Here is an 18,835-nt window from a genome sequence, read left to right as displayed (position 1 = left end):
TTTATGTGTATATATATATATATATATATATATATATATATATATGTGTGTGTGTGTACATGTGTATGTGTGTATATATATGTATGTAAAATCATTTCTATACATTAATATGCATATATAATTATTTAACCCTTTTAATAGCCTTATTAAGTAATTTTAAAATATTACTCCCATTTTACAGATAAGGGAACTGAACACAGAAGTTATGTAATTTGTCCATACTAGAAAGAAACAGAAGCAGGATTCAAACTGAGTCATGCTCCAGAGTCCATGTTCCTAACCACTTACACACATCATCACTTGACAGGGAAAGATCGTGGGCTTTCATGTTTGGCACTAAGGAACTGATTTCTGACTTACTTACTTCGAGGTACAATGGGATGCCATTGTGCAAGCACAATGGAATATTACTCAGCCATACAAAAGAATGAAATCTTGCCATTTGCAACAACACTGATGGATCTGGAGAATATTACGCTAAGTGAGATAAATCAGTCAGAGAAAGACCAATACCATACCATTCCATTCACATGTGGAATTTAAAAAACAAAACAAATGAACAAAGGAAAAAAAAGAGACAAACCAAAAAACAGACTCTTAACTATAGAGACAAACTGATGGTTACTTAGGGGAGGTGGGTGGGGGATGGGTGAAATAGGTGAAGGGTATTAACGGTACACTCATCATGATGAGCAGTGAGTAATGTATAGAATTGTTGAATCACTATATTATATCCCTGAAATTAATACAACACTGTATGTTAACTATACTGGAATTAAAATGAATAGAATAAGATAAAATAAAAAATGTGACCCTGAGTAAGTGACTTAACTTTATTCCCTGCCTATAAAATAGATAAAATTCTGAACTAGCAGATTGTCATAAAAAAGGTACTTAAGACTTAGTAGACACTCAATAAACAGTTTCTTAAGCTACATCTTCATTAAATTCACTAACCATTTCTGGCTATGATCCAGTATTGGAATGGCAGCTATCAACTCCAGACTACTTCTCTGGCTAATGATCTGAGAGGCACAAGCAGAGTGGAATGATTGCAAACTATAAAGGAAAAAATCATAAGCACTTACACACACAAATATACGGACTGGATTTTGGTGGAACTCAAAAGATAGAAAACACCTGCCTTCTACATTCAAATCCTATCAAATTTATCAGGTGCCTAGCATCATTGGATGAGGATCCACACTTAATTCTAAATCTGATTTTTGTTTGAAGAGTGTCAAAACTTTAAGTGCCAGCAATATATATTTTAAATAGATATCATTTCATATACATAAATTCATAAAAATATATATACAGTGTGGGGGGGGGGGTATTTCCCCCTAGGGTGATTGTGTAACAAATTCACCTCATTGCTTCAGGCTATTTGAACCTCTCCATTAACTGGGCTGGATTAATTCTGAAATGATCCACTTAAGTTGTATTTCTCTGTGATTATTAAAATGAGATTTCCCCCCTTTTTCACAACAATTTCACCATTTTTCAAACATGGCTAATGACTCTGTTTTTCCTCCAATCCTTTGGCCATATTCCTTACCATGAAACAAATTGGAAAGGATGTGTGATTATGAATGATTTTTTTTATCTTTCCAAGTGGGAACCATGAAGTACTATTGTACTTTCTCATCCACTCCCCTATTATTTGGCTTCCTTCCTCTTTCCTGGGGAAGAGAAGGTATTTCAAGAGTAGAGAAGATTAGTTAATTATTTTCAGATGCCTTCTTACCTTGTTCTGTTAGACTCAAATCTCAATGGATTCATTTAAAATAACTGATCATTGGGTATCATTGAGGAATTGCCACTGTGGTATATTCTGACATGTATTTTTGAGTTCCAAATAAAACAAGAAGTTTCTCAGGGTGTAAGTAGACCCTAGTATATTCCCTGCCTCCCTAATTTTATTTATTCCACATCTGCTGGTAAAATATCCACTGAGAAAAAGAAAGTAAAATGATTATCTGTTTATTAAGTTATTTTGATAGACAGGAACAGAGACTCATTAATGTCACTTGAAGAAAAGGGAGATTGAATATTAACTAGACTTACTGTGGTGATGATTTCACAATATATATAAATAGCAAATGATTATATTGTACACCTGAAACTAATACAATGTTATATGTCAATTATTCTTCAATTTAAAAAAAAATCTTTGATGTTTGAAAAAAAAGAAAGAAAAAGGTAGAGGGGATAATCACAAAGTCATTATAAAAGGTACAAGAATGCATTTAATTCAATTTTCTCCCAAATGTACAGAAAAGACATTTCTTCTTCCCTCTGGCCACCCCCAAGTGATCTTGTCCTCCTGGAAAAAGTATCTCCTATCTGAGAAGTCCTCACCTTTGATAGCAATGAAAGAGGCAAGGGACACACGCACAGCCAGCCACACGAACCTGACCCACCTGGCAACCACCAGGGAGAAGTCTTCCCTGCCAGGTCCAGAATGACAGGTAGGTGTCCCTCCTGGATGCCTGGGCAGATGGTGATGTCACAGAGAATACAGAAAGAGCAGGTCTGGAGAGGAAGAGGATGAGTTCATGTTTGCAAATGTCAACTCTGGGGCACCTATGAAACATTCAAGAGTACATCTGGGCTTGATTCTCACGAGAGAGGTCTGAGCTGCAGAGACAAGTCTGGTGACTTGCCCAGGCTACATGGCTTGGAGGTGGTGGTGGCAGTGCTGGAAGTTGATTGGAATCAGGTCTGTGTTAGTTCGTCCGTTGTGTGCTGCATGATGCCCCACATCAGGCCAACTAGTGAAGGTGTGAGGTGTGAGGCCTCCCTTCTGACCCTAAGCTCTCTGTACCTCGTCCCCTTGCTTCCTATTCCACTTTCCCGGCCTGCAGACTTCCTGTGCTTGCTTGTCTCTCCTTCTCCTTTATCTTAATTAACACTATACTCAGGAAAGGATCCATTAATATTGCTTTCCCCAGGGTGATTGACTCTTAAGCAACAACTCACCATGGGCAATGCTGAGGGTGATGCACATAATGATGAGCATAAGAGGATCACTTATGGATATATTTTGTGTTTGTCCAGGCTGGGTTTTCCCCTGCATCTTCCTAAGTATCCAGGCTGTTCTTTCTACCTCACTGAAGATATGCACTGAAAAGACCCAATCCTACACACAACTTCTATTTCTGGATCTTTCAAAAGCAGGAGCTCTTAGGGTACAGCTGCAAGAGAAATACAGGGTGCCTGGTTAAATGTGAACTGCAGATAAGTAATAGTTTTTTTCAGTGTAAATATATCTCCAGTATTACAAGGGACATTCTTATGCTAAAAAGTTATTCATTGTTTAGCTGAAATCCAAGTTTAACTGGGTGATTTCTTCCATTTTGTTTTTTGCTAAATCTGGCAATCCTACTGTAGGGTAAAGGGGAAGAGCCTTTGCAAACATGACAGGGGGATAAAGAAGGGAGAAGAAAATAGCAGGAGGGAGAGAAACCCAACACTAGGGCAGCTTCTGAGAAGCCCTCACAGAAATGGTCCTGAGTCTACCCCTCGCACAAGGGAGAGGGTACAGGACCTCACTGGAAAGGGATATTATCCTGTGAGGCCCTTTGGCCTCAGGGCATGTTCCAGGGTCCCCAGGACTAAACCAGGCAGACATCCCCTGAGTCCCTTAACATCAAGTAGCTATTTGTGCTTAGAAAATTATTTTCTCTATTAGGCCCCAAAGACTGAGATAAGGGAGGTCTAAGAATGCTGACAGTAGACTTCCTGCCAACCAGCATACAGAAGGCTTCAGACTACATTTAATTCTATCTAAAGGAAATTATGTGACGTTTCTAACATCCTGTTTTGTGAAGAAAACTTCTTAACTACAAAATAATCATCATTACTGATAAACACTGGATATTTTCTATGTGACACACACCATGTTAAGTGTTTTATGTTCATTATTTTGGCTTTTGTATTAAAATATTATTATAGAACAAAAGGAGGGGTCCTTTGTTAAGGGAGTGCCAAACTTTGAGGAGTCTGTGAAGAAGATTCCAGAAGAGTAAAAGAGGACATAAAACAATGCCTACTTCACTTATTGATTAGCCTGGCTCTGGTCCCAAAACCTAATTATAAAGGAAATTAGGGGCTCCTGGGTGGCTCAGTCAGTTAAATATCCAGCTGTTGATTTCGGCTCAGGTCATGATCTCATGGTTGTGAGATCAAGCCCCATGTTGGACTCCAAGATCAGCCTTGAGCCTGCTTGGGATTCTCTCTCTCTCCCTCTCTCTTTTCCCCTCCCCTCCCTTACACACTCTTTCTCTCTCACTCTCTCTCTCTCAAAATAAATAATTTTTTAAAAAACAAATAAAGGAAAAATTATCTCAGAAAGATGCTTCACTCAATATACAATATATTTGTTTCAGGAGCCAGCCCTCTGCCAGCCTGCCTTGCTGCTGCCTTTAAAAAGCAAAAAGTGGGGAGCCTGGGTGGCTCAGTCGGTTGAGCGTCTGACTTCAGCTCAGGTCACAATCTCGCGGTCCGTGAGTTCGAGCCCGGCGTCGGGCTCTGGGCTGATGGCTCGGAGCCTGAAGCCTGCTTCCGATTCTGTGTCTCCCTCTCTCTCTGCCCCTCCCCCGTTCATGCTCTGTCTCTCTCTGTCTCAAAAATAAATAAACGTAAGAAAAATTTTTTTTTTAAAATAATAAAAGGCAAAAAGGGTTGGTCCTGATGTAAATGCTTAACTCCTTGCCTCAGACATAATTTTTAGGCCTAGCTCAGAACTTGCAGCCTTTCCCCTAGCACAGGCTAAATTCTTCCAAGCTCTGTAACTCTATAAAAACCACCTGTACCTTTGTGCCAAGGTTTCAGTGAAAGCATTATATTCTGCAATTACTATTCACTTGAAAGAGGGAAAATTTTCTTTCCAATCGACACAGTATCACTTCCCTCACAGACAGAATTGTTCATCTAGCACAGGCATTTCTTGTTTTATTTTACTTCAATTTCTGTGCTTCACAGATACTGCATTTTTTACGAATTGAAGGCTCATGGCAAACCCTGCATGGAACAAGTCTATCGGTGCCATTTTTCCAACAGCTTTGGTTCACTTCATGTCTCTGGGTCACATTTTGGTACTTCTCAAAATATTCCCAAACTTTTCATTATTATTATATTTGTTATGGTGATCTGTGATCCATGATCTTTGATGTCACTATTGTAATTGTTTTGGGGTGCCATGCCCATATAAGAGAGCAAACTTAGCCCATAAATGTGGTATGTATTCTGACTGCTCCACCAATGAACTGATCCCCATCTCCCACTCCTCAGGATCTCCCTATTCCCTGAGACAGAGCAATATTTAAACTAGGCCAATTAGTTACATTATAATGGCCTCTAAGTGTTCAAGTGAAAAGAAATCATATGTCTCCCACTTTAAACTGAAAGCTAGAAATGATAGAGCTTAGCTAGGAAGGCATGTCAAGGGGTGCTTGGGTGGCTCAGTCAGTTAAGCATCTGACTTCTGGCTCCGGTCATGATCTTGCTTTTTGTGGGTTCAAGGCCTACATCAGGCTCTGTGCTGACAGCTTGGAGCCTGGAGCCTGCTTCAATTCTGTGTCTCCCTCTGTCTCTCTCTGCCCCTCCCTTGCTCTCAATCAGTCTCTCTCTCTCTCTCTCTTTCTCTCTCTCTCAAAAATAAACATTAAAAAAAAAGTTTGTTTTTTTTTTTTGAAGGAAGGTATGTCAAAACTAATACAGGCCAAAAGCTAGGCTTTTTGTACCAGTCAGCCAAGTTGTGAATGCAAAGGAAAAATTCTTAAAGGAAATTTATAGTGCTCCTCTGGTGATCACATGAATGATAAGAAGGAAAAACAGCCTTATTGCTGATATAAAGAAATGTTTAAACCAGCCACAACATTCCCTTAAACCAAAGCCTAATCCGTATCAAGGCCCTAACTCTCTTCAATTCCATGAAGGCTGAGAGAGGTGAGGAAGCCGCAGAAGAAAAGTTTGAAGCCAGCAGAGGTTAGTTCACGAGGCTTAAGGAAAGAAGCCATCTTTGTAACATAAACGTGCAAGGTGAAGCATCAAGTGCTGATGTAGAAGCTGCAGCAAGTTATCCAGAAGATTCTGCTAAGATAATGGAGGTGGCTACACTAAATGACAGATTTTCAATACATTGGAAGAGTAGTCTGTTGGAAGAAGATGCCATCTGGGACTTCCATAGTGAGAGAAGAGAAGTCAATGCCTGGCTTCAAAGCTTCTAAGAACAGGCTGATTTCTTAGGGACTAATGCAGCTGGATCCTGGAAGTTGAAACCAATGCTCATTTATCCCTTCAAAAAACCTAGGGCCCTTAAGAATTATGCTAAATCTACTCTGTCTATGCTCCATAAATAAAACAACAAAGCCTGGGTGACAGCACATCTGCATATAACATGGTTTACTGAATATCTTAAACCCAATGTTGGGACCTACTTCTCAGAAGAAGATTCCTTTCAAAATATCACTGCTCATCTATAATGCACCTGATCACCCAAGAACTCTAATGGAGATGGACAGTGATATTCTTGTCGTTTTCATGCCTGCTAACACAACATCCATTCTGCAGCTCATGGGTCAGGAGTAATTTTGACTTACAGGTCTCATTATTTAAGAGATGCATTTTGTAAGGCTATACCTGGTACAGATAGTGATTCCTCTGATGGATCCAGGCAAAGAAAATGGAAAGTTTTCAGGAAAGGATTCACCATTCTAAGTGCCATTCAGAACACTTGTGATCCATTGGAGGAATCAAAATATCAACATTAACAAAGGTTTGGAAGAAACTGATTCCAACCCTCATGGATGACTTTGAGAGATTCAAGACTTCAATGGAGGAAGTAACTACAGATATGGTGGAAACAGCAAGAAAACTAGAGTCAAAAGCGGAACGTGGGGGTGCCTGGTTGGCCTTGTCAGTTGAGTGTCCAACTCTTAATTTCAGCTCAAGTCAAAAATCCCAGGGTCGTGGGACTGATCCCCGCGTTGGGCTCCATGTTGAGCATGGAGCCTGCTTAGGATTCTCTCTCTCTCTCTCTCTCTCTCTCTCTCTCTCTCTCTCTCTCTCTCTCTCTCTCTCTCCCTCTCTCTCTCTTCCCCTCACCCCCACTTGTGCTCTCTCTCTCTCTCTCTCTCTCAAAAATAAAAATTAAAAACAAAAGTGGAGCCTGAAGACGGGCCTGAATTGCTGCAATTTCATGATAAAACCTGAATGGATGAGGAATTGCTTCTTATGGATAACTAAAGAGAGTGGTTTCTTGAAACAGAATCTACTCCTGGTGAAGAGACTTTGAAGATGGTTGAAATGACAACAGAGGATTTAGAATATTACATAAACTTATTTGATATAGCAAAATCAGGTTTTGAGAGGATTAGCTCAAATTTTGAAAAAAGCTCCACTCTTGGTAAAATTCTATCAAACAGCATCCCGTGCTGTACAGAAAACATTCATGAAAGAAAGAGTCCATCAATGTGGCAAACTTCATTGTTGTTTTCTTTTAAGAAATTGCTACAGTCACCCCAGCTTTCAGCAACCACCACCCTGATCAGTTAGCAGCCATTGACATCAAGACAAGACCCTCCACCAGCAGAAAGGTTATGCTTCGTTGAAAGCTCAGAAGTTGATTAGCATTAAAGTATTTTATTAAATACTTTAGCAATAAAGTATTTTATTAGAATATGTACATTGTTTTTTTAGACATAATGCTACTGCACACATAAAAGACTACGGCATAGTGTAGACATAGTTTTATATGCACTAGGAAACCAAAAGCAATTTCATTTGACTCACTTTATTGTGATATCCTCTTAATTGTGGTGGTCTGGAACCGAACCCACAGTGTCTCTGAGGCATGTCCATGCACAGTGTTCCTTCTCCAATAATAAGAAGCAAACAGGTTTCGACCTAACTTGGAAGCATTTTGTGCCTCCTACATGAAGGTATGAAATGGTTTTTCTTTCATGCTGAAAAATAAATCACAGTCATCCAATAGTCTAGCACCTGACTTTGAAATCTGAAATCATCTTCAAGACATCACAAAAATAGAAATCATCATCATCATCATCATCATCATCATCATCATCATCTTTCTCAACAATGACTAGCATAATAGTGTTTGCCCATGTTACAGAGGTTTATAAAAGGATACAGGTCATGAAATTTCTTGATTTTTGACCAAAACTTAGCAATTATGTTTTGAAGAGGTTTTTCCACTTAACCTTACAGATGAACTCCCTACCAAAACTTATTGGAAAAGAGGTTTTTTTTAAAAAAAAGAGAGATTTGTTTTATAGGATTTATTGCCAAGTCCATGGTCTCTGGTACAGACACCTGATATTACAAATAATTCAATCAGAGGTTAGTCTTAAATATCTTGATGCTGAAAGCAAGAAGTTATTGACATTAATATAAACACTTTGCACTGGGGGAGCTCCCCACCATCCACAATGAAGGCAGAAATAATAGTTTCTTTTTAAAGGAACTGGGAGGCATATACACGAATTTATAATCCCTAATCCCATGCAGACCCTGCATCTTTGACCTCCTTAGCATTTATACTTCTGTATAAACTGCAATAAGTTAAAGGCAATTTTTCCTTTGGTAAAAACAATAAAGATCCAGACCTTTCTCCACCTGGATGCCTCACATTCTTCAAGGTCAAAAAACTTCATTTCTCTCTGCCTTTTAAAAATATATTCGTTCTGAGCTAGGATTCTCAGTTGGATATTGGAGTTGCAAATATGAAAAAAAGGAAAGACTAGAATGTACTATTATCAGCATGAACTCATGGTTTTTTAAATACAGACAAAAAAACATATACATAATATAGAATATAGAAATATATATTATATACAAATACATATAAATATAAGTACAAATGTTAAAATATATATATTTATATGTATACCTATATATACACACACACATATTTCCTAACTCTGTCTAGAAAAGGAATTGGAAATATTAACACTCCAATAGTAATGAGTACACCCAAATTTTAGTACTAGGAATGAGTGCTCTCTGGACAAAGGAGGATTCTAGGACTGGAACAAAGAGAGTACCAAATGCTCTCTGTTGTACTATATTGCTCTAGAAGTCAGAAAGTATCCAAAGAATGGTAGAGACTATCAAAAGCATACAGAAACTAATTTGAAGGGATTCTCAGAGGGAAAATTTGAACATCAGAATAATGACATAGTGGATTATAACTTATTTTTAAGAAGAAATCCATGAGTTTGACTTCAGCTCAGGTCATGATCTTGCAATTCATGGGTCCAAGCCCCATGTCAGGCTCTGTGCTGATAGCATGGAGCCTGGAGCTTGTTTCGGATTCTCTCTCTCTCTGCCCCTCCCCTGCTCATGTTCTCTCTCTCTCTCTCTCTCTCAAAAATAAATAAACATTTAAAAAATTAAAAGAAAAAGGGAGATTGACTGTGTGGCTCAGTTGGTTAAGTGTCTGACTTTGGCTCAGGTCATGATCTCACGGTTCATGAGTTCAAGCCCCTCATTGGGCTCTGTGCTGACAGCTCAGAACCTGGAGTTTATTTCATATTCTGTCTCTCTCTCTCTCTCTCTCTCTCTCTCTCTCTGCCCCTCCCCTGCTCATGCTCACTCACTCTGTCTCTGTCTCAAAAATAAATAAACATTTAAAAAATTTTTTAAAAAAGAAAATCCATGAGTCCATACTGATATAAATAAGTAAATACATAGATGAGGAGAGCAGAAAAGCTCTTCCTAACAGTAATATAGATATAGTAATATAAATACAAAAGCAATTATGAGTTAAAAAATCAACAATGGGGAAACAAAAGCAAAAATAACCTCTTAGGACTTCATCAAAATAAAAAACTTCTGCACAGTGGAGGAAACAATCCACAAAACTAAAAGGCAAGCTATGGAATTGGAGAAGATATTTGCAAATGACATATCTGATTAAGGGCTAGTATCCAAAATCTATAAAAAACTAATCAAATTCAACACCCCCCCCCAAAAAAAAATAATCCAGGTTAAAAAAAATAGGCAGAAGGCATAAATAGACTTTTCCAAAGAAGATTTCCAGATGGCCAACAGACACATGAAAAGATGCTCAACATCATTCATCATCAGGGAAATACAAATCAAAACTACAATGATATATAACCTCACACCTGTCAGAATGGCTAAAATTAACAACACAGGAAACAACAGGTGTTGGCAAGGATGCAGAGAAAGAGGAACCCTCCTTACACTGTTGGTGGGATTGCAGCTGTTCTAGAAAACAATATAGAGTTTCCTCAAAAAGTTAAAAATAGAACTACCCTACAATACAGCAATTGTACTACTAGGTATTTACCCAAAGATTACAAACATACTAAATGGAAGCGATATATGTACCCCAATGCTTATAGCAGCATTATCAACAATAGCCAAATTATGGAAAGAGCCCAAACGTCCATTAACTGATGAATGTATGTATGTGTATGTATGTATGCATGTATGTATATATAATGGACTATTACTCAGCCATCAAAAAGAATGGAATCTTGCCATTTGCAACGACATGGATGGAGCTAAAGAGTATTAACGCCAAGTGAAAGAAGTCAGAGAAAGAAAAATACCATAAGATTTCACTCATATGTAGAATTTTAAAAAAAAAACAAACAAAACAAATGAGGGGTGCCTGAGTGGTTCAGTTGGTTAAGTGTCTGACTCTTGATTTTGGCTCAGGTAATGATCCCACAGTTAGGGGGTTCGAGCCCCACATCAGGCTCCATGCTGGGTGTGGAGCCTGCTTAAGATTCTCTCTCTCTCTCCCTCTCTCTCTCTCTCCCTTTCTCCCTCTCTCTCTGTCTCTCTGTCTCTCTCTCTCAAAACAAACAAACAAAAAAGAAACAAAACAAATGAACCTAGTGAGGAAAGAAAGAAAGGCAAACCAAGAAACAAATTCTTAAATATAGAGAAGAAACTGGTGACTACCAGAGGGGAGGTGGTGGGAATTGGGTTAAACAGACAACAGGGATGAAGGCATGCACTTGCTGTGATGAGCACTGGGTGTTGTGTGTAAGTGATGAATCACTGAATTCTACACCTGAAACCAATATTGCACTGGATGTTAATTTGCTGGAGTTTAAATAAAAACTTGGGGGGAAATATACAAATTTTTTAAATAAAAAAAAAAAGAAAATCAGCAATGGATGCTCAAACTATCAGTTAAAAGTTTGATAAGGAACATGATAGTTACATAGCCTCAAAGTGTCCCCACAAAAACCCTGATAATTAAAAAGGGGAAAATTAATGTTATAGTGAAGAAATTTAGTGAACATCATCCTAAGTTATCAATGTCAGTATCACTGATTTTGGGACAAACCTACATCAAGTGCCTTATCCTATGACGCACCGAGGAGGATACAACCTAACTTCTTTCTTTTCAAAAATGCATAACCTGAATCTAGTCATAAAGAAACATTAGCTCAGCCCAGGTTGAAGGACATTCCACAAAATAAATGGTTCCTACCTTACAAAAATGCAAAGACACGAAAGACAAAGAAAGGTTTAAGAACTGTTTAAAATGAGAGGACAACTGCAGAGACACCTAAATGCAGTGTATGAATCTGGATTGGATCCTGCACTGAGAGAGACAACTAACAAAATCTGATTATGTCCTGTGGATTCAATAACAGTGTTGTACCAACATTAAATATCTAAAGTTTAATTATTTTACTGTGATCACGTAAGAACCCATCCTTTTTCATAGCAAATACACACTAAAGTGTTTAGGAGTAAAGGGGCTAATAGTCTCCAACTTACTCTCAAAAGGTTCAGAAAAAAATTACCTGTGTGTGTATGACAGAGGACAAGAGCAAATGGGGTAAGAGGTAAGCAAGAGTGAATCTGGATGAAGTATTAGGTGGCATCTTGTACTATTCTTGTAACTTTTCTATACATTTAAAATAATATCAAAATAAAAAGTTACAAAAATCTCCCCATTTTTCAAGGCCCAAGTGGATCCTATATCTTCCATGAAGCCTTCTCTTCCTACTACAGAATGAAATCATAAGTCATAGAATTTTATTGCGTGAAGAGTCTAAGTACTTTCTCCAGAGAAATCCTGTAGCGGGGTGAGTCTGTATTATTCATCAGTTATTAATTAATCAAAAGGCTTCTGAGGAAGTCACTCCTCTTGTCTCATCTATTACCAAAATCTTCTGCTATCATTTATCTCTCCAATTATATTGAAAGCCTCTTGAGACCTGGAAATATTTCTTACAAGTTCTTTAACCTTCTGATCTCTTCTTCACACTCCCCACCCCTTCCCCTGCCCCTACCCCCATGGCTCACAGCCTCTTTGCCAACAATAGAAAACAATACTGGTGTACTCCTCCTATTATTCCTTAACCCATCATGGTTCAGCTTTAGATGCCAGCCCTTTATGACACCATAGACTGGGTTGATTATCTTTGTACATACTCCTGAGAGCACTCCATTCTTATGCCGGTGTAGCACTCATTGTGGTAAACTGAAATTGGCTACTTTCTTGTTTATCTCCGCCACCATATTCCAAGCTCCTTGAGGGCTGAGACTGGGTGAGAGGATTAGAGATTCATTAAATATTTATTGAACAACTAAATGAGTAATGATGGCTTAATTTCTGGAAGTCAACACTTGATGCCAGTTTTGATACCATTTTCAGACAACCTACTTCAGAATCACTTGGGGTGCATGTAAGCTATGCTACCAGGACTCACCTGGAATGTAATCAATCTTTGGGGGAATAGGGGCTGAATATCAAATTCGTAAATTTATCAGGCAATTGTAATTAACACTAAGAGGCCATAGATGGAGCAGAATGAAGTTATTTTCTATTATTCCTGCGCCTGCATTTCTCACCCCTAGTGCAAAACTCCCCGAAACAAATCTTTCTGTGATCCTGGAGTTTCTAGTCAATTTACACCCTCCCTATTGAAGTATGGCCTTTGAGGATCTGGCCTCCAGGACTGTTTCTCAGTGGCCAACTTTAAAGAATTTTGCAAGCCTCTCGTGTCCATCCAAAATTTAAGGCTAGTTGGTGCTAAAGAAGCCAATTTACTTAATATATCTGGAAAGGAATGACAAGGAAATACAGTTTAATATAATCAAAATTTTACATAGAAAATAACAAAAAGACAACATGTAGGATAAAATACAAAAAACAAAAACAAAAACAAACAAAATAGAAAGACTTGCTTTCCAGCTCTAGTCCTACCAGAAAAGAAGGATTTTCATCTGGAAAAACATTGACTTTGGATTAAACCAACTGTTACATACAATTACATATCCCTTGAAGTACTAGCAGTGCCCTCAAAGTTTTAAAAAGTTGGAGAGAGGGGCACCTGGGTGGCTCAGTCGGTTAAGCGTCCAACTTCGGCTCAGGTTATGATCTCACGGTTTGTGAGTTCAAACCCTGTGTTAGGCTCTGTGCTGACAGCTCAAAGCCTGGAATCTGCTTCAGATTCTGTCTCCCTCTCTCTTTGCCCCTCCCCCGCTTGTGCTTTGTCTCTGTCTCTCAAAAATGAATAAATGTAAAAAAAAATTAAAAAATAAAAAATTGGGGAGAAGACACTTATGTTTGTATGAAGTTTTACTGAGGGTCCTAACAGTGATATTTTTAGCCTGTGCATCTCTGTTGTGTGTTAATACAGACTGTTTACAAGCTACTTATAACCTCTTTGCTTTGTGATTCTAGATGAATTGCAAAAATAAGATATTCATTTCTCTTCCCATCTCTTAAATGCTATGCTTTTATCATGATCTTCATTTTAAGGTTCATGAAATGAAAAGACAGTCCCCCCCAAAAAAAATAATCAATGGACAGCATCTTGAACACTGTGACATAAATTATTCTGAGTTAATAATTTACTAGTTTAGAGAGCCAAGGGAGATAAGCAAGATTCCCAACGTAAGCGAAGAAAAAAAAACTGTGTGCGTATTTAAATAATTCATACTTTAATTAAAATTGCCTATGGAACACTAGGGTAGTCCAAAATCATTTGACCAACACCTATGTTCATCAGTTTGAAAAAGAAAAAGAAGAGTCACCATAAATAACTTTGCATGGTTTTCGAAGGTCCCCAAACTGTGGAAACATATAGGTCACATGCTTTTACCCCGTGCTCCGTGCTAGAATTAGCTGGTGGTGTCAAGAGGGGGAAGTACACACTAAACAGCAGGTACTCAGTGGGTTTTGCTGCATGAAGCATAATGAGGATTTCAGATGTAACACACTAATACTTGTTTTATTACCGTAGTCAATTGTCCGTGCATCTTAGGATTCATGTTGTGTACATTGGCTAAGTCATGTTTCTTTCATTAGCTGAAGCAATTAATGTACATTCAGCCTTTTAAGTGCTACCTCTTTATGCTTTCTCCTTGTGTAATTCAGTTTGCAATGATTAAAATAATTTTTCAATGGCGATGTCACAGCTTAATGAAAAAATATATAGCAGTAATGTAAGAAGCATTTGTAAACATTTTTAGGAGGATATTGTTTGTTGTTACACAACCCTGTAGCAGATGGCTATAAAAAGCAGCTCAAACTCAAGAACGAGCTGAGAGACCTCAGGGGATTGGGATAAATAGGTGAAAGAAGGAGAGATTTTATTGTTCTGAAAGAGAATTTAATGCCACGTCAGAAATAGCTTTTGGTCCCTCTTTTGGTTTGTATGGTTAAGGACTAAATATGGGCTGGTGTTGACAATGAATGCCTCAGTCTTTTAACCATGGGGCATTCACCTTGTGCCTGGCCCCGGGCTAAATCTTTGACATACACAGCTTCTCATTCAGTCATAGAAACTGTGAGAAACTGAGACATAAAAGAATGAAACAACTCTCCCTAGAGTCTTACTGCTAGTTAGCACTGGAGCTAGGATGCATCCCGCACCCCATCACCCTTTTACCTTTTTACCCTTTTACCACCTAGCAGAGTGGTTAAGGAGTCAGGCTGCATGGCGTTATGTCTGAGCTTGGCTGTATAGTAGCAATGGGACTGGAGCACGTTGCTTAGCCTTTCTGAAACTCACTCAGTTAATGGTCTTTAAAAATGGAGACGGTAATAGAAACCCAACTCACAGCAGTGTTGTGAAGAGCCAGTAAGTGAATACGTGCCACGCGCTCAGAAGCGCGCCTCGGCACACACATGGCAAGCGCTCGCTCAGCATCTCCTCTTAGAATTTTTACTATTTCTGCTATACTGCCCACCCAGTGATGTCTGCTACTCTATTTCAGGCCTAATTGTTTCTTTGTTTTAAGCAAGATGCTGTGCTATTATGATGCCTATTAGTAAATGAGTATGTGTGCAAAGGGTCTTGGAGACAATTATGACATGCTTGTCACATGTTATAATCAGAATCCAGATTTCATCAACGTATCTTTCCTAATTTAGTAAGTGGTTATCCTTTTAATGCAATGGGTAATAATTTCACTAGATGTATTTTTTAAATTATTTTTAGCTTCTGCAGGCATGATATGATAATTCAGTCTTTAGCAACTAAATATATGTGATTAGACAAAGTAGTTCAGCTATTGAGAACATCATATAATGTTTCCTTTAGATTCCCAGTCAGCATTGAACAGAAGAAAAGCTATTCCTGATCTATGGTAACTCAGTACATTCTTTATTCAGGCTGGCTGCTTCCTGAAAGCTCTCATACTTCCCTCTGCCTATATAATGCTTTCCCCGATTCTATATTTGTCATGCCCCTGCTCTCCCTCAGAGACTAAGTTAAATGTTACCTCCTCCAGGAAGCCCTCCAAGAAGCTTTCCAGATCTGCTCTTCCTTCCCGGATAAAATTATCTCTCTCTCATGTGAATGCCTGAGACAGAAAGCATCCATTTTCTTCCAATAACTATACTCTCTTTCTACTTGCTTATGAACTTCTGGGCTTCAGCCAACAAAGGGCTTTCCAGAATAAAGACCGTATCAGCCTCTCAGAACACCCTGGGTATGGCCAGCCATGTGACCACAGTTTGGTGAACAGGATGTAGACAGAAGTATCGTGTCCTGTTTCTAGGACACGTCCTCATATAGAGCAGTTCTTGACTCTTTCCCTCTTTCTGATTGCTCAAGTGGACTTAGCGGCTGATACTTGAGCAGCCATTTTAGACCATGAGGTAGAAGTCAAGTGTTGATGATAGCAAGAACGGCTAGTTAGCTCCTGATGATTATAAAGTCACTGGGAAGCATGGACTGCCCACTGCCAGAAACTATTTATGTGAGAAAGAAAGAAACTTTCATTTTCTTTCATTTGTATATGGACCCAATCTTGACTCATTCAACTCCTTCACATTTGGTATTGTCTGCACCTGTATCTCCTGCATGGCACTCACAATATCACATTGTATCTAACCACAAGCATAGTTGTCACTGTACTAGATGGGAGTTCCCAAAAGTGAGGACTGCCCGTTGAGTACTCATCACATGCCAGATTCTTAGTAAGCTCTTGAGTAAATGCTTGTTGCATAAAGACAACCTGAACCAGAATGTGTAGAAGACATTAAAAATATAGCTCCTCTTGACACAAAATCAGGAGCATTGTTTTGTATAAGCATAAACGTCTTTTTCATGCACAGATTTACAGTGCACAACAGAGAAGCAGCACAAAAATGTTCTGTTGTTATGCCTATCCATTGCTCTTACTCAGAATGACCTTATTATAATTAAGAGAGTAAATTCTTTCGCTTCAGGATTGTTTGTTTGCTTGAAGGCTCCAGCAATAAAGCATCTACATTTGGCTGAAGAACACTCTCATCTGAAAAGATCATCCTCTTGAGTAGAAAGCCTTAGGAAGAGTGAGTGGTAGCTGTGAGGGAAAAGAGGCTCACAGCTGTCACATGATTCTTACATGTTACATGAGCCAAGGTTGTGGGATATGATTACAAGAATTATGAGACTCAGCCCATGTCCTAGGTTTTAGGCACTTGCTGGATATTTCTACACTTAGTCTAACTTCCTATCCAGAATAATTTTCCAGGGGTTCACTAAAATAGACAGTGTCCATCATTTGAAATAGTCTATATTATTATGAATTGCAGGGTTTAAAAAGTAGCAGGAACAGAATATTTTAAACTTGAAAAGCAATGTTTTAGCAGAAGGTAATGCTTTCGAGAATGCAGCCTTGGGTTTTTGTTTAGTTTTTGTTTTGTTGTTTTTTTTTTTCTTTAGAATAAAACAGTCAACTAAAAGAAAATAGAGTATCTTGGGCATGAGTGTGTTACTGATTTATCCATCCTCTGCTATGATCCCATGACTCTTTGGTAACACCACATATCTGAAATTATTATATGAACTTTGTAAAATGCATGACTTCTATGGGAATTCAAAACTCAACTTGAGTATTAAGCACTTAGCTCAGTTTCATTTCCCAACACTACTGACATCATGAAGCTCTTCAGAAGGTTCTGAGTGGTATAGAAAAAAGGTTTGTCTGAATTTAAGAGCCTAATTTGTCTGCTTTAGAAGAAAAAAACATAATCTTTTTGGTGGCAAAGATTTTTGAGATATAAGTATGACACTGATTTGGCTGTAAATTTTTAAATGGCAATGAGAAAATGAGCCATGTTCTTTTTCTCAAATTCACACTTGGCCAACAGTGAGAATCCTTTCATACTGCTTCTTCTGAATAAGGGTCACTTTATTCAAAGGGCAGAAAAAAGTAGAATTATTTAATATATAAGAGCGGCTGCAGAAAATGCCCTCACTGCCATTCTGAAGCCCAAGACAAATTGGAAAACATATGTCCCTCTGACATCAGTCACTTAACATCTTGCTCCCCCTAAAGATCACCGTCCTGGCTAACTATGTGTTGGCCAGTTTAAAAGCTAGTTCATTGGTACCACACAGCAATACCACTAGAAATAATGTACTCCAGACATTTTGTGTATTGGAAATAGGTATTTTATCTGTGGAAAACAATGCACATGTCATTGAAACAACTTAATCAAAGGGCATAATTGTTAAAACAACTGAGCATGGCTAGATCATTTTAAGAGTGAGATTCTTAATCAGAATCACTTATCACCTTAGTTATTACCACAGTTATAAAATATTTGCCATCAATAAAGAAGAGAGGGAAGGAGGAAAGAAGGGAAAATGGAAGGAAGGAAAACATCTTCAGAAAGATGTCATAATCTCCCTGGTTTCAAGAACCTTAAGACAGAGTCTTAGAGAATCTGAATCCCTAATGATGTAACCAGCCTTTGGATCCCCTGGGAAGCTAAAGCACAGCTGTTGTCATTCACATGTGTCTTAACAAAAGTCTAAGGACATGGGGACCACAAATTCTATCTGTGGCTCTGTCCAACCCTGGATTCTTGAGACTGAATGAGTCTTTTCTGTTCTTTTTTGCCTGGGTTTCCCCCCACCCCGCCAAAGGGAAGAGAAAGTGAGAGAAAGTAAGGAAGAATGTGTAGAGAAAGGGCAATATTATTAACATAGAGACATAATTCCCATTTATACCCCAGGTTTTCCCTTTTTTTACCTATCTGGGAGACTTTGGGTGCTGAAAGTACTGGAATGTGAGACCACATTCAGCAACTGAGCTGATCCACTATGTACTAGAAGTACTAAGTACTAAGGTGTGGGGAGAGCCACAAAGAACGGCGGAATTACAAGCAAAATAAACAAACTCCCGGTGGAGAGGAGCCGGTGCCCCACTAAAATACTAGACCAGTTTCAGTGATCTTGAACCCAGAAGCATTTGTACAGCAACTCAACCAAATGCTGGCACTCCAATCTGAAATCAAAGCCAAAAGCACAGTTTCAGAATCTGTAACCTATCTGATCTTAATCTCAATCCACGAAAACTTCATGAATAT

The 18,835-nt window shown here is 38.5% G+C and overlaps 1 protein-coding gene across 3 annotated transcripts in view; it reads left to right on the top strand.

The window, feature by feature from the left end:
- Positions 1-2,401: 2,401 nt before the first annotated feature.
- RHOBTB1 (Rho related BTB domain containing 1) overlaps positions 2,402-18,835 on the top strand; it is a 260,530-nt gene continuing 244,096 nt past the window's right edge. The window contains exons 1-2 of one of the 3 annotated variants that reach the window (XM_042908130.1): positions 2,402-2,471; positions 11,982-12,104. The gene's annotated coding sequence lies outside the window, so the exon portion shown is untranslated. Of the gene's footprint in view, positions 2,472-2,581; positions 2,723-11,981; positions 12,105-18,835 lie in introns of those variants that run through there. The other 2 variants (XM_042908131.1, XM_042908132.1) reach the window with 2 other exon arrangements.

This window comes from Panthera leo, chromosome D2, assembly GCF_018350215.1.
Source record: "Panthera leo isolate Ple1 chromosome D2, P.leo_Ple1_pat1.1, whole genome shotgun sequence".
NCBI lineage: Eukaryota > Metazoa > Chordata > Mammalia > Carnivora > Felidae > Panthera > Panthera leo.
Note: the sequence above shows the minus strand (reverse complement) of the source record. Positions and strands in the feature narration are given on the sequence as shown.